Source organism: Ambystoma mexicanum, chromosome 3q, assembly GCF_040938575.1.
Source record: "Ambystoma mexicanum isolate Mex_15411 chromosome 3q, UKY_AmexF1_1, whole genome shotgun sequence".
Lineage (NCBI taxonomy): Eukaryota > Metazoa > Chordata > Amphibia > Caudata > Ambystomatidae > Ambystoma > Ambystoma mexicanum.
In genome coordinates this window covers 820,736,628-820,758,780 of record NC_090926.1, presented here as the reverse complement: position 1 = coordinate 820,758,780, position 22,153 = coordinate 820,736,628, and positions in this window count along the sequence as shown.

Below are 22,153 nucleotides of genomic sequence, written 5' to 3'. Positions count from 1 at the left end.
TGGCAGGTGAAGAACGATGGTCTGGAGGGTTGCCCAGAGCAAAGCGTGAGGTTAAGATTCATTCTAAACCTTCCAGCCATCACCTCTTTGTTATTGCTTTGTCACCCTGAGTGGGACGGTTATGCCCAGTCGTGGGTTCCATGCCTGCAGGACCTAAGGACCCAAGCTACTCCTCACTGATGAGGCCCAACAAGGCCGAAACATGTTTGGGGATGTTTTTGGTCTCATGCAGAAGGGATGTGACCTAGCAGTTCGGCCTGGACTGCCCCTTTTGGGGTGGGACCAAGCCTGATTTACATACGGTCTTTCCCCTTCTGTAATGGCTTGGCAGGCGAAGAACAATGGTCTCGAATGTTGCCCAGAGCAATGCATGAGCTTAAGATTCATTCTAAACCGTCCAGCCATCACCTCTTTGTTTTTGGTTTGTCACCCCGAGTGGGACGGGTGTGCCCAGACGTGGGTCTCTTGCCTGAAGGGCCTAGAGGTCCAAGCTACTCCTCACTGATGAAGCCCAACAAGGCCGAAACATGTTTAGTGATGCTTGTGGTCTCGTGCAGAAGGGATGTGATTTAGCAGTTTGGACTGGACTGCCTCTTTTGGGGCGCAACCAAGCCTGATTTGAATATGGTCTTTCCCCTTCTGTAATGGCTTGGCAGGCGAAGAACAATGTTCTGGAGAGTTGCCCAAACAATGCCTGAGGTCAAGATTCATTCTAAACCTTCCAGCCATCATCTCTTTGTTTTTGCTTTGTCACCCTGAGTGGGACGGTTATGCCCAGTCGTGGGTTCCGTGCCTGGAGGGCCTAGAGACCCAAGCTACTCCTCACTGATGAGGCCCAACAAGGCCGAAACATATTTGGGGATGCTTGTGGTCTCATGCAGAAGGGATGTGACCTAGCAGTTTGGCCTGGACTGTCCCTTTTGGGGCGGGACAAAGCCTGATTTGCATATGGTCTTTCTCCTTCTGTAATGGCTTGGCAGGCGAAGAACAATGTTCTGGAGGGTTGCCCAGAGCAATGCCTGAGGTTAAGAATCATTCTAAACCTTCCAGCCATCATCTCTTTGTTTTTACTTTGTCACCCCGAATGGGACGGGTATGCCCAGACGTGGGTCTCTTGCCTGCAGGGCCAAGAGGTCCAAGGTACTCCTCACTGATGAGGCCCAACAAGGCCGAAACATGTTTGGGGATGCTTGTGGTCTTGTGCAGCAGAGATGTGACCTAGCAGTTTGGGCTGGACTGCCCCTTTTAGGGTGGGACCAAGCCTGATTTGCATATGGTCTTTCCCCTTCTGTAATAGCTTGGCAGGCGAAAAACAATGTTCTGGAGGGTTGCCCAAAGCAATGCCTGAGGTTTGGATTCATTCTAAACCTTCCAGTCATCACCTCTTTGTTTTTGCTTTGTCACCCTGAGTGGGACAGTTATGCCCACTCGTGGGTTCGGTGCCTGCCTGGCCTAGAGACCCAAGCTACGCCTCACAACAAGGCGGAAACATGTTTGGGGATGCCTGTGGTCTCAACAGGAATGTGACCTAGAAGTTCGGCCTGGACTGCCCCATATTGGGGTGGGACCAAGCCTGATTTATATATGGTATTATCCTTTCTGTAATGGCTTGGCATGCGAAGAACGATGGTCCGGAGGGTTGCCCAGAGCAATGCCTGAGGTTAAGATTCATTCTAAACCTTCCAGGCATCACCTCTTTGTTTTTGCTATTTCACCGCGAGTGGGACGTGTATGCCCAGACGTGAGTCTCGTGCCTGCAGGGCCTAGAGGTCCAAGCTACTCCTCACTGATGAGGCCAAACAAGGCCGAAACATGTTTGGGTATGCTTGTGGTCTCGTGCAGAAGGGATGTGACCTAGCAGTTTGGGCTGGACGGCCCCTTTTGGGGTGGGACCAAGCCTGATTTGCATATGGTATTTTCCCTTATGTAATAACTTGGCAGGCGAAGAACAATGTACTGGAGGGTTGCCCAGAGCAATGCCTGAGGTTAAGATTCATTCTAAACCTTCCAGCCATCACCTCTTTGTTTTTGCTTCGTCACTCCGAGTGGGACGGGTATGCCCAGACGTGGGTCCAGTGCCTTTAGAGCCTAGAGACCCAAGCTACCCCTCACTGATGAGGCCCAATGCGGCGAAACATGTTTGGGGATGCTTGGGGTCTCGTGCAAAAAGGGATGTGAACTAGCAGTTCGGGCTGGACTGCCCCTTTTGGGGTAGGACCAAGCCTGATTTTCATATGGTCTTTCCCCATCTGTAATGGCTTGGCTGGAGAAGAACAATGGTCTGGATGGTTGCCCAGAGCAATGCCTGAGGTTAAGATTCATTCTATACCTTCCAGCCATCACCTCTTTGTTTTCGCTTTGTCACTCCGAGTGGGACGGGTATGCCCAGACCTGAGTCCCATGCCTGCAGAGCCTAGAGACCCAAGCTACCCCTCACTGATGAGGCCCAACAAGGCCGAAACATGTTTGGGGATGCTTGTGGTTTCATGAAGAAGCGATGTGACCTAGAAGATTGGGCTGGACTGCCGCTTTTGGGGTGGGACCAAGCCTGATTTGCATATGGTCTTTCCCCTTCTGTAATTGCTTGTCAGGCAAAGAACGATGGTCTGGAGTGTTGCCCAGAGCAATTCCTGAGGTTAAGATTCATTCTAAACCTTCCAGCCATCACCTCTTTGTTTTTGCTTATTTAAATAGGGACAGAAAGGGCGCATAGAATTGATGGCAAATGTTTAACTTATCAGGACCACTCATCAGTGCCATATCATTCAGATTCCCTTCCCGTACAAGAATTCAAACAAAGTGATGGCATTGTTTGCTTACACTATGGACAGTTAGAAAATTGTCTAAAAGTAGCCAGAACTAGGGACACTGAGGTTAACACACCAGAAACCCTCCAGTGGATACTACAGGTAGAAAATGCAAATTGCTAAATTAAGAAAGTACTGTCAAGTACACCGGCGTTAGCTTTACCAGACTATACGGAGAAATGTGCACTGTACTGTCATGAAGTAAACAGATTTGCATCAGCTGTCCCCACAAAGGCACATTGTCACAATTAACAACTTATTGCTTACTACAGAACAAACATTAGACCCCATTGCATGCAGATCACTCCCATGTATTAGGTCAGTGATAGCAGCCTCGATAGCAGTACGGCTATGTGAACATATTGTATTATGGTTCCCCCTTCTGGTTATTAAAAAACGAAAACATAGCACATATCACTTTCAAATATCACCTTAGCCTGATGCCCAGCACTTAATACAACTTCACTTCTACTAACCCCATTGGACTGAGATCCCCATTACTGGTTGGCACATGTCTAATGAGCATCAATGATTAACTTGTGCAACTATGGAAATACCTGTTTGATACAACCATTGAGAATACAGAGTTAGTATACTTTGTGGACAGATCTTGTCACACTGACAAAAATGGACGACATTATAGAGTGGGAAGTTGACTAACATCATGTCTGGCAAGGTAGCAGAATTAATAGTATTGACATAAGCTTGCCAATTAGCTAAGCAACAGAAAGATAACATATTTCCAGATTCACTGCACAGGTGTTGTGTAGCTCACGAATGTGGGCCGTTGTGGAAATGGAGAAGAATGCATTTTGATAATTAAAGATATAACATAATGCCCTCTTTTGAATGCACTTATGAAATTAGCATACGTTCAAGATGCTGGTTCAGAAACAGAAACGTGCATGTGGTCTGGTAGAGGTTGCTGTTTGTCTCATTGGCTTGTATTTACTATAGGCTTACTCATATATGAAAGGGGGTAATATTGGGTTATATGTGACCGAGCGGTAAATTACAGAGTGGTCAAAATACCGAAAACATACTGAATTGTTCTTTTTTTAATTTGGGGGGCCCAAACGCCCGTTTTGCTATCCTTTTAACCTCACCCCAACCCCATCCCGACCCATTTTAATCCCTTAACCCACAACCATATATATATATTTTATTTAATTAAACGTTTTCGGTATTTTTTCAGTATTTTTTTTTTTGGTAAAACTTACCACTCTGTTTTATTTTCAGTAAAATTACTGGGTACCTATTATTGCAACCCTCAACCAAGATTGTCATGCTCAAGAACTTTCTGCTCTAGCACAGGCGTATTACAGACAGTGGGTCTCATTACGAGTCATGCCGGTAAGGGAAAAATGATGCCGGTATATAAATACCGGCATCATTTAACTTTCCGTAGCATTCTGACCCGCAAACCCGGTATGAACGGCACCATTATTTAAGGTGCCGCTAATAGCGGCATAGGCGCGTACATGCCCCTCTTCAGGTAGTAAATACCGGCATGCCGGTAATAGGGGGTAATCACAACCCACGCAAACATGCAAATACCGGCATCGCGAACACGGTAACAACGGGCTGCATGATGCCGGAAAAACAGGCATCGCGGACCACCCGCAAACAGCAACCAAGATACAAGGCAGCTGCCACAGGTGCACACAATCCCCACAGGTGGAGTCAAAGGAGGCTGTGCCAGTTTGAACTGAGCACACCCACACACCACAACCCCTCCCCCACAGGTGTAGGCAATGCAGAGTGGGCCAGTACAAAAGGAGCACACGCACACACCACAACCCCCCCCAGGTGTAGGCAATGCAGAGTGGGCCAGTACAAAAGGAGCACACCCACACACCACACCCCTTCCTACACCAAAATGCTACCACTAGCATTTGCAATCATGGCGCAGGAGGACATGCCTTTACTGCTACAACTACAGCAACAACAACAACAGCAGCAAAAACACGCAGCACAGAGGAGATGCAGGAGGAGATGGAGGGTGAGACAGGCCCAGCAATTACTACCAGCGCAGCCACCAGCGCCTCGTAGGCAGCCACCAATCCCTCGCACCAGACCCAGCCCATTCAACCTAACCCTGAGCAGATCCACACCCTGTACCGGTTGGACTGTGACACCATCACCACCATAGTGGACATGATACAGAACGACATTGCCAGCCACATACAAATACGCACTGCCATCCCCCCAATACTGAAGGTGGTGCCTGTGCTACACTTCCTGGCCAAAGGCACCTAACAACATACAGTGGGCCAGCTGCATGGCATTTCACAACCACTATTCTCACGCATGCTGAACCAAGTGCTGGATGCCCTCCTCAAGCACTCAGCACCCACATATCCCTATCACGGACTGCCCAGGAGATAGCCGAAACCAAAGTAGGCTTCCATGCACTGGCAGGCATGCCCAATTATGTCGGTGCCATCGAATGCACCCATGTGGAATTGGTAGTCCCCCATGCCACAGAGGCGGTGTACCGCAATCGCAAGCAATACCACTCCATCAATGTGCAAATGGTATGTGACTCCAGCAAGATCATCACCCATTGCTGCGCCCGATTTCCTGGATCCACACATGATGCAATGGTACTGCGCAACTCCACGCTACCCCGTCACATGGAGCGACATGCTGGACCACGTGCCTGGCTGCTCAGTGAGTTGCACAACAGGCCCATGGCCATGCTGTGGGGTACTCATGTGTGTGGATGCAGAAGGGGGGGATAGTACACCTGGGTGGGAAAGGGGGGGATAGTATATCTGGGTGGGAAAGGAGGGGATAGTACACCTGGGTGGGAAAGGGGGGGATAGTACACCTGGGTGGCAATAGCCAGCGAGTGTAGAATGAATGCAGAGCTAAACACTCCTCACCTGACACAGCCAAACTGAAAATGACACATCACTGGGCCACATATCACAAATGATGCAAATGGATGACAACAAGTAAGAGGCACAACCAGGCCACCATGGCGATGGCAAGCAATGCATGACTGAATAGGATGGCAACTGTGCCAATGCGGCCAGTGTGACCATGCATAGCAAAGAGTATACTGCATGAATTGGAGGCTAAACATTGTCGCACTGCCACAGCACATCTGCCTCAGCATGCATGCTTACATCCTGCATCATCTATTCAACCCCATCCGGTGTTCCACACCTCTTTACAGTATACATTCCATATAGGTGACTATTTGGTACACGTACAGGGACATGTGCATGCTCACACCTAATAGCTGCTGCCATGACCGTGCTCCCTGAAGGTGTCAGTTCAGAGTGACACACACTTATTTGTATCTGCTTGCAGGTGATGGAGGATATCCCTTGAGGCCGTGGCTACTTACCCCTGTGCGGAACCCGCAGAACAGCCATGAAGAGGAGTACAATCGTGTGCACACTCGAACCCGTGTTGTGATTGAGCAGACATTTGGCCTGTTGAAGGCGCGGTTCCGCTGCCTAAGCAGGTCTGGTGGGGCACTCCTGTATAGGCCTGAGAAGGTGGCAAAGATCACCATGGCCTGTGTCATGCTGCACAACATGTGCATCCGAAGGAATGTACCACTGCCACCTGACATTGACATGCATGGCCCGGGTGAGGGTAAAGGGGATGGAGATGGAGGTGAAGGAGCCCCCCTGCCAGTACGTGATGCACGGGACGGCCATGCTACACGCCAATCACTAATTGACGAATACTTTTAAGACACAGGGACCATGAATGACTTTTGTCAGTCAGACACTGGGCCAATGTGAACATGCACAAAGGGAATGTTGTAATTTGGACACTGAACATCGTAACACATTAAATGGATGCACACCAAAAATAACAATGTCCAGCCAGGGATTGTTCTCCAGAAAATTTGTGTATTATATGAAAGTGCAAAACTGTGCCCACTCCACCCTCCCACAATCCCAAAACAAACTCCCTCACCCACCCCACGGATCCCAAATGTCCCCATGTGCGCAACAGTGTTGCCTTCACCAATGTTACTGCTCACATTTTTTCCATTTTTCAGAAAGTCACTTTTTGGCGACTTTTGGGTCTGGGGGTTCCATGGTCATGCGCCGGGCGCTCCTGCGCGTTAAGCGCACAGGGATATATTGAACAGAGTTGGAAGGTGTTGACGTGGTGGATGTGTCAATTGTCAATCCCCTTGCAGACCCATAGTGTGGCTGCTGCACTTGCCTGATGTTGGCTAGTGGGGCCTCGGTCAGTGACCCCATGCACTGCCTGAATGCAGACGTGGACGCCTCCACGGCAGCTATATTTGCAACAATGGCCGTGGCTATGGCCTTCATGGCCTCATTACCAGCAACGACCTGTTGCCGCATAATCTGCAGCATCTCGTCTTGGCGGGCCTCCACCCTTGCAAGACGGACCTCAAAGGTGGTTTCTGTTGCAGGTGTGCCGGTGGCTGGTGAGGTGGTGGAAGGCAGGGTGGTGGAAGGCCGGGTGGTGGAAGGCTGGGTGGTGGCAGGCACCTGCGTGGGGCCCTCGTCCTGGGCACTGTCATCTGCGAAAATGCCGATGTCCGAATCTTCTAGGTCGGAGTCATGGAGACATGGGTCATCCAGGCTCTCTGTCTCCACAGGGGGTCAGGGGTTGCCAATGGGTGTTGGGCTGGGCAATCCCAAAGATTCTTCGGCCTCTTCGACCACCTCTGTGGACACGATGTCCGTGGTGGCCGGTGGTACAGCTGGCACTATCGCAGCAGGTGCACCCTGCAGAGATGATACCTTGTGTGGCACACTGGGAGTGGTCGCAGGCAATTTTTCGGAGGAGGGGGTTGCAGTGGCCCTGGTCCCCTTGCGTGCACTGGATGTGCTTGCCACCCTGTCCTTGGTCCCACCTTCCTCATCGGTGCCTGGGGGATAGAAGAGATGCAGGTCATCAGTGAGATTGCCAAATGGCAGCTGTGATTTGTTGCAGTGTAATATCTTGATACATTCAGGCATGATTTCATTTCTGTTGTGTGGCATTTGGTGTACTGAGGGGTCATGTTGGCAATGATTGCATGGCTGGTGGCAATGGATTGTCTAGGTGTGGGGGGGGACATGTGCATGGATGGGTCATGTTGCACCTCTGTTGGGTTTACATATTTCACGCAGCATGCATGCGGTGCAGGAGGTGGCAATCAGTATTCTGTTGGTGAGTTGATGTTGCCTTGGGTAAAGGAATTGCCTTGCCTAATCGGACTCCCACCTCACTTGTGCCACATCATGTTTTGTTATTGGTGGATGTGATAGTTCACTCACCTTCCTCTGTTGTGGTAGCTGCCCCGAACTCCTGCTCTTCGATCCCCTCTATGGATTCTGGATCGATGAATCCACTTGCAATCTCCTCCCATGTGGTGAGCTTAACAGGGGAGTGTGTGCCACCGCCTGTCGCCATTGCGGCCCTCCCGGTTCTCCGCAAGGATCTTCCGGACACGGAGGCGGAGGTCGTTCCAGCGCTTTCTACAATCCCGGACACTCCTTGGGGTGCTCCCCACTGCTGTTACCCTCTGCGCAACCTCCTGCCAAACCTGTTTTTTACGCGTTTGGGCCGCATGCTTCAGGTCCGTGCTTCGGATTATGTCAGCATGCTGTTGTAGGGTGTCCTTTAGCATTGTCAATTCAGCATCTGAAAAGAGCTGCTTCCTCTTCCTTTGTGAGTTTTTTCCGGTGGCCTTTGACATCCTGGTTGTGTTTAGGTACTCAACAACACGGGTGTAGTGGTAGTAATGGAGGATGGCAATGGATTGTGTTTTTAAAGATGGCTGCCGGCCTATTTCGCGTTCCTGCGCAATGACGTAATTTCCGGGTCAGTTTTTTGCGAACACCGTAATAACATGCCGGTATTACCGTGCTGTTATTTACGGGTTAGTGTGAGGCGGTAGCGCAATGGACGGGCCCCGCGATGCCGGTATAGGGGGCTTGGAGGCACTTTACCGGCATGGCGGTATTGCCACTACCGGCATGGGGGAACGCACGTGCTCGCGCACTGGTGATGACCCGCTATTAGCGGGTTCATACGTGCACGGACACGCTCATTCCGGCATGCCGATAATGAACCCAGTTTTACCGGGCAACTCGTAATGAGGCCCAGTATGTTATCTGCCAGCAAAATAGTGTGCGAAAGACGAATCAGACAACAGCAGGAGCATGTCCGCAACCCTGCTGGTCCTTCATAAACCTGAAAATGATTTGTCACAGCTCACCAAAGTGCAACTGTTTCCAGTACATCCTTGTGAGAGTGGATACACGTTCTGGTTGGATAGAACTCATCCCGTGGAGCAGGGAGGCTACTCTGAAAGTAGCCAAGATGTTATTCAGGATGTTGTTATATGGAGATTTGGAGTACAGTCAGTAATGGTGGAGGCACACATTCAGCGCAAACTCCACTGCCCATGCTATCTACAGTCAGCCAGGGAAGTAGAGAGGCAAAAGTTAATAGTCTGTCCATTGGTACTGCTCAATATGCACAGCACTGCAAATAGAATAAAGGACCTTAGACCATATGAGGATGCTCGTTTGACACCTACTGGGTCTTAGTTAATAGCCGAGGCTCCTATTGGAGACTGTGGACATGATTAAACGGCGTGTGGGAGGCTGACTGGGGAGCAACGTGTGACTCTCTGTCTACATACAAGCTGCCCAAGGATTTAGCGGCAAATGTAAAAGGTGGCGAACACTGCTGAAGGACTTGGAAAAATGCCCTCATTATAAACTTAGAACCAATTCATGAGGATTAGTTGTAACTATATATACAAGAAAGAAATTTGATATGCCAGGAAAATGGCTGAAGTCTGTGATTCGCTTGAAGCTTTTGTCAAAATAAAGAAATGAACGACACCCTCTCGGGTGAATGTCCCGCTTTCAGAGTGACACGCGCTAGCCCTCTTGCGAAATTCGCTCATGAGAAAGTAGTGACGAAGCTCAAATATTTTGGAGACGTAGCTTTTCAGGGTTTTGTGTGTCACTATCAAATAATATATCGAGTTTTCGTAAATGTATATGAATATTTGATATATTTAATGTGAGGGTTGCCAGATATTGTTGGAAGATAGAAGCAACATAAATATAATTAGTGGGCTACTGTGTTAACATGGGAATGGTAAGTGTGATAATAATTGAAAAATGTATGCCTTTATGATCAATATGAGTTAGGATGATTTTATTTTTTGGTAAGCTATGTGTTTTAACTAATGGATTCTTATTGTGAAATAATGTGAAGGGTTTACTTAGCAAAGTCATACCACAATAAAAAAAAATAGAGAAAAAAGGTACTTGGCTCTTTATACGTACTCTTTGGACACTTAATGTGTCTTCCTTCATCACCGCCAGAAAATAGCACATTTAACAGCATCCACTTGATTGATGAATGTGTAATGAACTAATGCCAGAGATGAATGACTTCTATTAAGCATGTGCACAAAGAGGCCTATTAAAAGAGCATGAGGAAGCTTGCCACTCCATTTAGCTTGACAAACATATATATATGCGGAAGACGTTGAATGCAAGATGTCACTGGCACCCAGGTGCTATGCTCCTTTGCAGGTAATCATAGTAATGGGGACTGCTGTTAAGGTTAGCGGGATATTCACACAGGCGCATTCTTCACACTGTAAAAGGACTGCAGCATCCCAAAATGGAGACCAACATACTAGCAATTAGTGTTATGTTATGTTATTTGGTATTCATATAGCGCACTATATATCATTGGTATGACCTCAAAGCGCTTGTGGGTTGAACGCCCTCGGGGACCGTAGTCCAAGTCAGTCGAGAGAGTAGGGTATCATAGGGTGCTTGGGTGCTCTCAGTATGTGAGCAGCAGATGTGATTGTCTGATGGTAGCTACATCATAAAATAATGTGTGGTAGTATTGAGATGTCAGTTGAATGTGTGCAATCTGGTGGTTGGTCTCTGAGACTGCATTCTGGTGGCATTAGGCCTGTGTAGGATGCTTATGTGTGCAGCTAGGTGGATTCTTTTGTGGGGTGTAGCTGCGTTCTAGCAGGATGTTGAGGTGTTCATGGGGTATTGTTTGTATGTGAGAAGCTAGGCCGAAATTGATTGAGGGGTATAGCTGCGCTCTATTGTGTGTTGGTGTAGAGTAGAGAATTAGCATAGTGGTAGGAGAAGTCAGTGTCTGTAGTGGATGTTAAGGTTGTCATTTATGGTATCCGTTTCCTAAATCTGTCATGATCACTTATTGGTCACTATCAGTGGTCTCCTTGCTTGGTATCTCCTCAAACATTTGTCTGCCGGTTCTAATTACTTTCCAGTATAATGTCATTGAAGTCGTTTACCATGGTGTTGCTGGGTTTCAGCTGCCCTAGATGGTCTTAATCAGATTTACAGAAAGAGACAGGTTTTTAGAGCTTTGTGGAAGGCCATCTAGTCGTGGTAGTGTCGGATGTGTGGGGGGAGTGAGTTCTACAGAGTTGTAGCCAAGGTTGAGAAGGCGGATCCTCCAGTCTTGGCTGAATTGCAGCTTGGAGCCACTCGCAAGAGGGCATTGCTTGATCTTAGGGTGCGTGATGGGAGGTAGGGTTTAGTATTATCTTGCAGGTACGTTGTGCCAGTCTTGTGCACTGCTCGGTGGGTATTGCATAGGGTTTTGAATGTGGCTCTTCATCCCACAGGGAGCCAGTGAAGGGTGCAGAGAGCAGGTAAGATGTGAGATTTCCCTCACTGCCAGATCTTGCCGTTTCCACCTCTACAACATCCGCAAAATGTGTCCTTTCCTAACCTTCCAAGCTACCAAACTCCAAATCTCTACCTCTCGACTCCATCACCTCTCTCTTAACTCACTAGGCTGGCTCCCATTTCACTCCCAGATCAAAGTTAACTTCCTATGTCTAGTCTTCAAAGCCCTCTATGGTCTTGGCCCTCCTTTTCTATCCTCCATTCTCACTTACTATACTCCTTCTCGTTCTCTCCATTCTGCGGATCAATTCCTTCTCTCTACTCCTCCTCCCCCCTGTTCCCGCTCCCATTTCCGCTCCTTCACACTTCTCGCACCCTTCCACTGGTACCGCCTTCCTCTCCCTGTCCGCTCCATCACCTCCTACCCCTCATTTTGCACTTCTCTAAAATCCTATCTCTTCCACTCTCCCCCCAGCATCCATTGTTTCCTCTTTCACAACTGAACCCACCTCCACCCACTCCTCCTACCCCCTCTCCCACTTCTGTCGCTCTCTATTTGTACTTAACCTCATCATTAATGTAAATTGTTGTACTGTTTTCTGGTTTAGATTCATTGTCATGTATTGCTTGTTGTATTCACGTGTTCCTCTTGTAAAGCGCTTTGAATTAAAGCACTATATAAATTAAAATAAATACAATAATGTGGTATCTGTGTGCCAGGGCAAGAAGTAGTTTGGTGGCAGCGGTTTGGGCTCTTTGAAGTTTGGTAAGTTGGTATGCCAGCGCTCCTAGGTATAAGGAGTTGTCATAGTCCAGTCTCGACATAACAATGGACATAATAGTGGCAAGTCTGTTGATAGTTGAGGTAAGGGAAAATGCATCTAAGGAGTTTAAGGTGGTAGTGACAGGATTTTGATACATTATTGATCTGACGGGAGAGGATCAGGCCTGAGTTCATAGTGCAGCCAAGGTTGTTGACTATTTTAGAGGGGGGTGCTAAGGGAGGGGGGCCAAGGGAGTGGTTGCGGTAATAGGGCAGCATTGCTGCACACCATGACTTTGGTTTTTATCTATGTTCAGAAGTAGGTGGTTCCTTGTCACCCATCAGTCAATATCACTGAGGCAAGCTTCAAGGTCGGGACGAGGATTGGTTCTTGTTTTTGGAATTCTTCGGGTAATTAGGGTATCATAGGCGTAGTTGTAACAGTAGAGGTTGTCCGAACGGATGATTCCTCGTAGAGTGGTCAGATAGAGGTTGAAAAGGAGAACAGAGAGGCAGGCGCTTGGGTACTCCAGTGTTCACAGAGAGAGCAGTTGAGACAAAGGGAGGGAGGGAAGCGATTTGTTTCCTGTTGTTGAGGAAGGAGGCAATCCATTTGCGTGCAGAGCCACAGATCCCTAGGGAGTGGAGACGGTCAAAGAGGATAGAATGGTTAACAGTGGCACATGCTGCTGACAGATCAAGAAGAATCAGCGCTGCAGAACCCTCAGAGTCTGTCGCGACCTTGAGATCAGCTCTGATAAGGTTAAGATGGGTTTCTGTTCCATGGCCCGGCCTGAAACATGATTGAGGGGGATTGAGTAGTTGTTGGATTCTACGAAGCAGTTGAGCTGGGAGTACGCAGCACGGTCAGTGAGTTTCATAAGGAAACCTGATGTTGGAGATAGGCCTGTAATTCTTAGGGTCAAGAGGGTCGAGGGATGCCTTTTTTAGAATCGGTTTGACATGCGCTATTTTAAAGGTCTCAGGAAAGATTCCAGAGGTGAAGGAGTCATTTAGTATGGACCTTGCTTGTGAAGGCGCTCATTCCCAAAACACAGATCCCAAACTCGGAACAAATGGACACACACCAGTAGGGAATGAGACCAGGAGACAGATTGCAAATTGAACAATCTTTATATCAGGTAAAAGATGCATGCACAGAACTCTTGCTCATATGTACAGTGAAAACGATTGTTATCTGATGACCTCAGAAAATAATATTGCAGTGCAAAGAATCTGTGTAAGCAAGCAATTATTGTACTGCTAACATCAGGCAAGTCAAAGAGACTATCCCTGTTCTGTAGTGCAGGTTCTCTGTTTCTCATTCTATGAATGTGACAGTTTAAATATACAATGCTAGTATCCCCACAGTCATCATGGTCCAAATGGTTAGTGAGACAGATATGTCTGGTTACATGTATACACTTGGGAATGAGTCTTTAGAAACTAGCTTTTTTTTTTATTTCTGTCTGCCTTCCAGGAAACCTCACAGTTTCCCAATTGTGTGAAGGGTGCAGGTATTCTGCTAGCTCAGCAGCGACAACTATTTCAGTCTCAGAAAAGTAAGAGGGATGTGGGAGAACAACGTGGATTGTATAACAGGGCCCAACCTTAAGTAGCTCTTTGGGTCGGCTCAGGAGGGCCACTGGTGTTATTACCAGAAAGCTACTTATGCTAATATCGTGAAGCAACAACCGATGTGTAAACAACCTCATTTGGAGCATTACAACCACAGGAACTGCCTTAGTATGGGAATGTGCCTGTGCAGAGGACATTTGGCCGAGGTGGAAGATGTGGAAGCACATTCGCTAGAGGTGATGAGAAAAAGCATGCACCTTTCAAGCCAGAGATCCTGTTAGCAGTTGTTGGGCTTTGATCAGTCAGATCTTACATGGTCCACAGACTGGCTGCAGTTGGAACTGGGTGATTCCCTGAGCAGTATTGCAAGAGGGAGCACTTGGACCACCAGTCCAGTATCTGATAAGCCCCCAAGGAATAACATCAGATCTTTGGATAAGCTGCAGAGTATTAGCAAGTTAGCTTGTGGACAGTTGATGCCAGTAGGAACTTGGATGTGTTGGAAGGGTTTGCCTGTAGGTGTCATCCTACAAAGTATGGAGTTGTTCAGAGGTGACAGCAGCTGTATTTGGATGACAGGAACACCACCAGTAGCTATTGACGTTTTGCTTAGGCCTATCATTGAAACACACTTCTGTTGGCCAGGAGAGAGGTCTGAAATGGAAGGTTTGAAACCCGAACTGCTAGAAAACGTGACACAATTAATTCCAGACAAGTTTGAAAATCTTTTTGAAATTCTGACATAAGGACATACTATTGAAGAAATGAAAGTGAATTACATGTGCTAGAAGTAATATTCAAAGCACACACCAGTATGCCTCTCAATACACGCCTTCTAATGTTGTATTTATGATAAGTGATACACCACAACAGAAACCTATCACAGATGCAGCTAAAAGTATGATACTTTTTTCAGATTTCTTAGCCAATTTGTTGGTATGTTGCTGTACATGCAGAAGAAGAGGGAACCGTGGCAATGTATATGCCTCCAACCTCCATACAGTATTGCAAATACAATATTTTACGCTGGCTGTGTGGACTTGGTTCCCATGATACTATTATGAGGCAGACTTCTTAGGTAGAATGCAGTAACCCTTTATTAAGAACCTGGTTTTTAAGTCAGTTAAATCAACTGCCCCAACCATCAACACCTTACTCTTGACTCTCCCACCACCAACCGCCCGAAAATGGAACTAGAACATCTCTTGCTTCACATTCTACATTAGACATCACAACGCACCTCCCTTCTTTCACAGCCTTCTCGCACACACCTAAAATCCAACCTTAACTACCCTCCCCACCTTCCACACTTTACCCCCTTCAATCCCCAATTTACCCCGAAGAACGTACTCAACCATCACGTGAGTGCTTCACAAACATACTCCCTTGCATCTTACTACCGCTTTCCTAACAAGCACCAAATCACCTACCTTAAACTCACTCTTCTTCACGCCCTTCTTGCAATTGCAAACAATGTGTACTCTTCGCTTCTGATTGTGTTCCTTCCTCCTCATTGACTCTACATCAATCTACACATTCCTTCCCCCCTTTAACCATGATGAACACACCATCATATGCCACGTTTATCCTTTTATCAGTTCAAATGGTGTCACCACATGTGGATAATTTCGTAGTGCTCTGACCCTCTCCTCCACTGTGTCTTTCTTCTCTTGCCCACACACATCAGCTTTCTGTATAGCCTGCATGCTATACATATCCACCTTTTCCACCACTCCATTAATCACTGATTGGTACAGCACTGTCTTCCTGATCTCATGTCTCAACAAATACTCTTCCATCACCTTTCCGCCAAACTGGCTCGCAGTGTCAGTAAGAACGCTGCTAGGATACCCCTCCAAAATCTCCAAAATCTCAACGAACTTATCTGCACTTAATAAGATAAAACTTGCATAAAACTTGATTTCAATTAATCTCAACAACAAATGCACCAATGGCAGTACACATTCCTCCCTTCCTCTTCTAAGAAACACCAATCCCAAAACATTGATATCCAACCCCTCCCATGCTTCTCCCAGAGGATCAACGACAAACATAGGATTAGCTCTTAACCACAATCATTTAACTGACTTCTAACAGTCAATACACCCCTTTAAATTCAGCCATCAGTAATCTTCCTTCAGTACAGTCTTTGACCATGATATTACAACATGCCTCTTGTGGGCGATCTGAATTAACTGCCCCTGCTAACTCCTGGGAACAACAAATGGACCCAGCATATACAGCATTTCCCCTTCCACACTCAACTCATCATTGACCTCACTATCAGGGTAATTCATAGAAATTCGCACAAAAATGGCGCACGCGGCTGGCGCACAGTGTCCCCGTGCGATACACTGCACCAGCCGCGTGCGAAAAAATCCTTTTCATCGCACAGCGTATTTATGGATTTTAGCCTCCGAAACCAGCCGTGGCGCAGAGTGGCGCAGCGACCCTGCAGCAGCGCCAGTTACGCCCCCAAGAACGCCCTCGCGCAAGGAAAAGCCTTCAAAATCCCCAAATCATCGCAAAGGGCTGCGCTAACCCTGGACCAGTTCACAGGGCTGCAAACAGCAAACGCCAAGCGGGGAACGTGTATTTCAGTGGTTCGCGGGAAGTTCCACACGCGATTGTCCTGGGTACGTGTACATCAGGGGTGTGTGGGAAGTAACACACCCGATTCCATCAGGGCATGTGTATTCCAGGGGTGCGCGGGAAGTATCACACGCAAAAACAGCAGCGTACGTGTATTCCAGGGGTGCGCGGGAAGTATCACACGCAAAAGCAGCAGGGTACGTGTATTTCAGGGGTACGCGGGAAGTATCACACGCAAAAGCAGCAGGGTACGTGTATTTCAGGGGTGCGCGGGAAGTATCACATGCGATTCCATCAGGGTACGTGCATTCCAGGGGTGCGCGGGAAGTATCACACGCAAAAGCAGCAGGGTACGTGTATTCCAGGGGTGCGTAGGAAGTATCACATGCAAAAGCAGCAGGGTACGTGTATTCCAGGGGTGCGCGGGAAGTATCACATGCAAAAGCAGCAGGGTACGTGTATTCCAGGGGTGCGCGGGAAGTATCACACGCAAAAGCAGCAGGGTACGTGTATTTCAGGGGTGCGCAGGAAGTATCACACGCGATTCCATCAGGGTACGTGTATTCCAGGGGTGCGCGGGGAGCACCACACGTGAATTGCACGTATGGGTCCTCCCAGGTGTTCTATCTACACCCTCCACGGCCCCTGCAGGTGGCCCTCACCACAGGGGCCTACCCTGCACATGTCCCGCAGGCACCCCATCCACCATGGCCATGCCCCCCAGCCAAGCCACATGTCACATTGCACTACTGCCCACCAACGCATGTCCCCCTGCACCCCCAGCCACCAGGGGCACCCTCCACCAGGCCCCCACTCATGTCTACCACCACCCCCACCCCCCAGCCACCAGGGGCACCCTCCACCAGGCCCCCACTCATGTCTCCCACCACCCCCACCCCCCAGCAGTGCAGGGGCAGCCTCCACCAGGCCCCCACTCATGTCTCCCATCACCCCCACCCCCCAGCAGTGCAGGGGCAGCCTCCACCAGGCCCCCACTCATGTCCCCCTGCACCCCCACCCCCCAGCAGTCATTGGCACCTGCCAGCAGGCCCCCACACATGTCCCACTCATGTCCCCCTGCACCCCCACCCCCCAGCAGTCATGGGCACCTGCCAGCAGGCCCCCACTCATGTCCCCCTGCACCCCCACCCCCAGCAGTCATGGGCACCTGCCAGCAGGCCCCCACTCATGTCCCCCTGCACCCCCACCCCCCAGCAGTCAGGGGCACCTGCCAACAGGCCCCCACTCATGTCCCACTCATGTCCCCCTGCACCCCCACCCCCCAGCAGTCATGGGCGCCTGCCAGCATGCCCCCACTCATGTCCCCCTGCACCACAACCCCCCAACAGTCAGGGGCACCTGCCACCAGGCCCCCACTCATGTCCAACTCATGTCTCCCTGCACCCCCACCCCCCAGCAGTGCAGGGGCAGGCTCCACCAGGCCCCCACTCATGTCTACCATCACCCCCACCCCCAGCAGTGCAGGGGCTGCCTCCACCAGGCCCCCACTCATGTCTACCATCACCCCCACCCCCCAGCAGTGCAGGGGCAGCCTCCACCAGGCCCCCACTCATGTCTACCATCGCCCCCACCTCCCAGCAGTGTAGGGGCAGCCTCCACAGGCCCCCACTCATGTCTCCCATCACCCCCACCCCCCAGCAGTGCAGGGGCAGCCTCCACCAGGCCCCCACTCATGTCTCCCACCACCCCCACCCCCCCAGCATCCAGGGGCACCTTCCACCAGGCCCCCACTCATGTCCAACTCATGTCTCCCTGCACCCCCACCCCCCAGCATCCAGGGACACCCTCCACCAGGCCCCCACTCATGTCTACCACCACCCCCACCCCCTAGCCACCGGGGCACCCTCCACCAAGCCCCCACACATGTCTACCAATACCCCCACCCCCCAGCCACCAGGGGAACCCTCCACCAGGCCCCCATTCATGTCTACCAACACCCCCACCCCCCAGCCACCAGGGGCACCCTCCACCAGGCCCCCACTCATGTCTACCACCACCCCCACCCCCCAGCCACCAGGGGCACCCTCCACCAGGCCCCCACTCATGTCTACCACCACCCCCACCCCCAGCCACCAGGGGCACCCTCCACCAGGCCCCCACTCATGTCTCCAACCACCCCCACCCCCCAGCAGTGCAGAGGCAGCCTCCACCAGGTTCCCACTCATGTCTACCATCACCCCCACCCCCCAGCAGTGCAGGGGCACCCTCCACCAGGCCCCCACTCATGTCTCCCACCACCCCCACCCCCCAGCATCCAGGGGCACCCTCCACCAGGCCCCCCACTCATGTCTACCGTCACCCCACCCCCATCAGTGCAGGGGCAGCCTCCACCAGGCCCCCACTCATGTCCAACTCATGTCTCCCTGCACCCCCACCCCCCAGCATCCAGGGGCACCCTCCACCAGGCCCCCACTCATGTCTCCCACCACCCCCACACCCCAGAATCCAGGGGCACCCTCCACCAGGCCCCCACTCATGTCTACCATCACCCCCACCCCCCAGCAGTGCAGGGGCAGCCTCCACCAGGCCCCCAATTATGGCTACCACCACCCCGACCCCCCAGCATCCAGGGGCACCCTCCACCAGGCCCCCACTCATGTCTACCATCACCCCCACCCCCCAGCAGTGCAGGGGCAGCCTCCACCAGGCCCCCACCCATGTCTACCATCACCCCCACCCCCCAGCAGGGCAGGGGCAGCCTCCACCAGACCCCCACTCATGTCCCCTATCACCCCCACCCCCCAGCAGTGCAGGGGCAGCCTCCACCAGGCCCACACTCATGTCTACCATCACCCCAACCCCCCAGCAGTGCAGGGGCAGCCTCCACCAGGCCACCACTCATGTCGCCCATCACCCCCACCCCCCAGCAGTGCAGGGGCAGCCTCCACCAGCCCCCCACTCATGTCTACCACCACCCCCACCCCCCAGCCACCAGGGGCACCCTCCACCAGGCCCCCACTCATGTCTACCAACACCCCCACCCCCCAGCCACCAGGTGCACCCTCCACCAGGCCCCCACTCATGTCTACCACCACCCCCACCCCCCAGCCACCAGGGGCACCCTCCACCAGGCCCCCACTCATGTCTACCACCACCCCCACCCCCCAGCCACCAGGGGCACCCTCCACCAGGCCCCCACTCATGTCTCCCACCACCCCCACCCCCCAGCAGTGCAGGGGCAGCCTCCACCAGGCCCCCACTCATGTCTACCATCACCCCCACCCCCCAGCAGTGCAGGGGCACCCTCCACCAGGCCCCCACTCATGTCTCCCACCACCCCCACCCCCAGCATCCAGGGGCACCCTCCACCAGGCCCCCACTCATGTCTACCATCACCCCCATGCCCCAGGAGTGCAGGGGCAGCCTCCACCAGGCCCCCACTCATGTCCAACTCATGCCTCCCTGCACCCCCACCCCCAGCATCCAGGGGCACCCTCCACCAGGCCCCCACTCATGTCTCCCACCACCCCCACCCCCCAGCATCCAGGGGCACCCTCCACCAGGCCCCCACTCATGTCTACCATCACCCCAACTCCCCAGCAGTGCAGGGGCAGCCTCCACCAGGCCCCCAATTATGTCTACCACCACCCCCACCCCCCAGCATCCAGGGGCACCCTCCACCAGGCCCCCACTCATGTCTACCATCACCCCCACCCCCCAGCAGTGCAGGGGCAGCCTCCACCAGGCCCCCACTCATGTCCCCTATCACCCCCACCCCCCAGCAGTGCAGGGGCAGCCTCCACCAGGCCCCCACTCATATCCCCCTGCACCCCCACCCCCCAGCATCCAGGGGCACCCTCCACCAGGCCCCCACTCATGTCTCCCACCACCCCCACCCCCCAGCAGTTCAGGGGCAGCCTCCACCAGGCCCCCACTCATGTCCAACTCATGACTCCCTGCACCCCCACCCCCCAGCATCCAGGGGCACCCTCCACCAGGCCCCCACTCATGTCTACCATCACCCCCACCCCCCAGCAGTGCAGGGGCAGCCTCCACCAGGCCCCCAGTCATGTCCCCTATCACCCCCACCCCTCAGCAGTGCAGGGGCACCCTCCTCCAAGCCCCCACTCATGTCTCCCACCACCCCCACCCCCAGCATCCAGGGGCACCCTCCACCAGGCCCCCACTCATGTCTACCACCACCCCTACCCCCCAGCCACCAGGTGCACCCTCCACCAGGCCCCCACTCATGTCTACCACCACCCCCACCCCCCAGCCACCAGGGGCACCCTCCACCAGGCCCCCACTCATGTCTACCACCACCCCCACCCCCCAGCCACCAGGGGCACCCTCCACCAGGCCCCCACTCATGTCTCCCACCACCCCCACCCCCCAGCAGTGCAGGGGCAGCCTCCACCAGGCCCCCACTCATGTCTACCATCACCCCCACCCCCCAGCAGTGCAGGGGCACCCTCCACCAGGCCCCCACTCATGTCTCCCACCACCCCCACCCCCAGCATCCAGGGGCACCCTCCACCAGGCCCCCACTCATGTCTACCATCACCCCCATGCCCCAGGAGTGCAGGGGCAGCCTCCACCAGGCCCCCACTCATGTCCAACTCATGTCTCCCTGCACCCCCACCCCCAGCATCCAGGGGCACCCTCCACCAGGCCCCCACTCATGTCTCCCACCACCCCCACCCCCACCCCCCAGCATCCAGGGGCACCCTCCACCAGGCCCCCACTCATGTCTACCATCACCCCAACCCCCCAGCAGTGCAGGGGCAGCCTCCACCAGGCCCCCAATTATGTCTACCACCACCCCCACCCCCCAGCATCCAGGGGCACCCTCCACCAGGCCCCCACTCATGTCTACCATCACCCCCACCCCCCAGCAGTGCAGGGGCAGCCTCCACCAGGCCCCCACTCATGTCCCCTATCACCCCCACCCCCCAGCAGTGCAGGGGCAGCCTCCACCAGGCCCCCACTCATATCCCCCTGCACCCCCACCCCCCAGCATCCAGGGGCACCCTCCACCAGGCCCCCACTCAAGTCTCCCACCACCCCCACCCCCCAGCAGTGCAGGGGCAGCCTCCACCAGGCCCCCACTCATGTCGCCCATCACCCCCACCCCCCAGCATCCAGGGGCACCCTCCACCAGGCCCCCACTCATGTCTACCACCACCCCACACCCCCCAGCATCCAGGGGCACCCTCCACCAGGCCCCCACTCATGTCCCCCAGCCAACATGTCACCACAAACTAGATCCCTGGCCCTTATGGTCACCCTCCAAATGCCAAACACCCACCTGAGTATTGCATCCACCCACTTAGAAATGGCAAAAACATGATAGAACCCCAATTGCAGGTTTGGAAATGAACACATGTCCCTCACATACAACCAATGGGTGTCAGTGAATGTCAAAACCCATATCATGATAAGCATGAAACCAATGAGATGATACTACACATTGAAGTTTGAAGAAAAAATTATGTATTAAAAGCAACATAAATTGAATCAAAAATAAACTAACAATAATGGAAATTTAAAAACAAATAAACCAGCAGGTACGTGAAATAATGCAAAACCACAAATCATAATGCACAGGAAAGGTGTCGAAAGTCACAGTCCACAAAAGTAAATCCAATGGAAAAATTAAATCGAAAACCATTGCTCCATGGGGAAATCATAAAAAAAAATGAAAATCCAAAAGTCAACTACAGATAAACAATCCAGGGTCCATGATCCGAACCGAAGAAATGAAACCTATCTAATAACACTACCTAAAAAAAAGAAAATATGTACAAAAA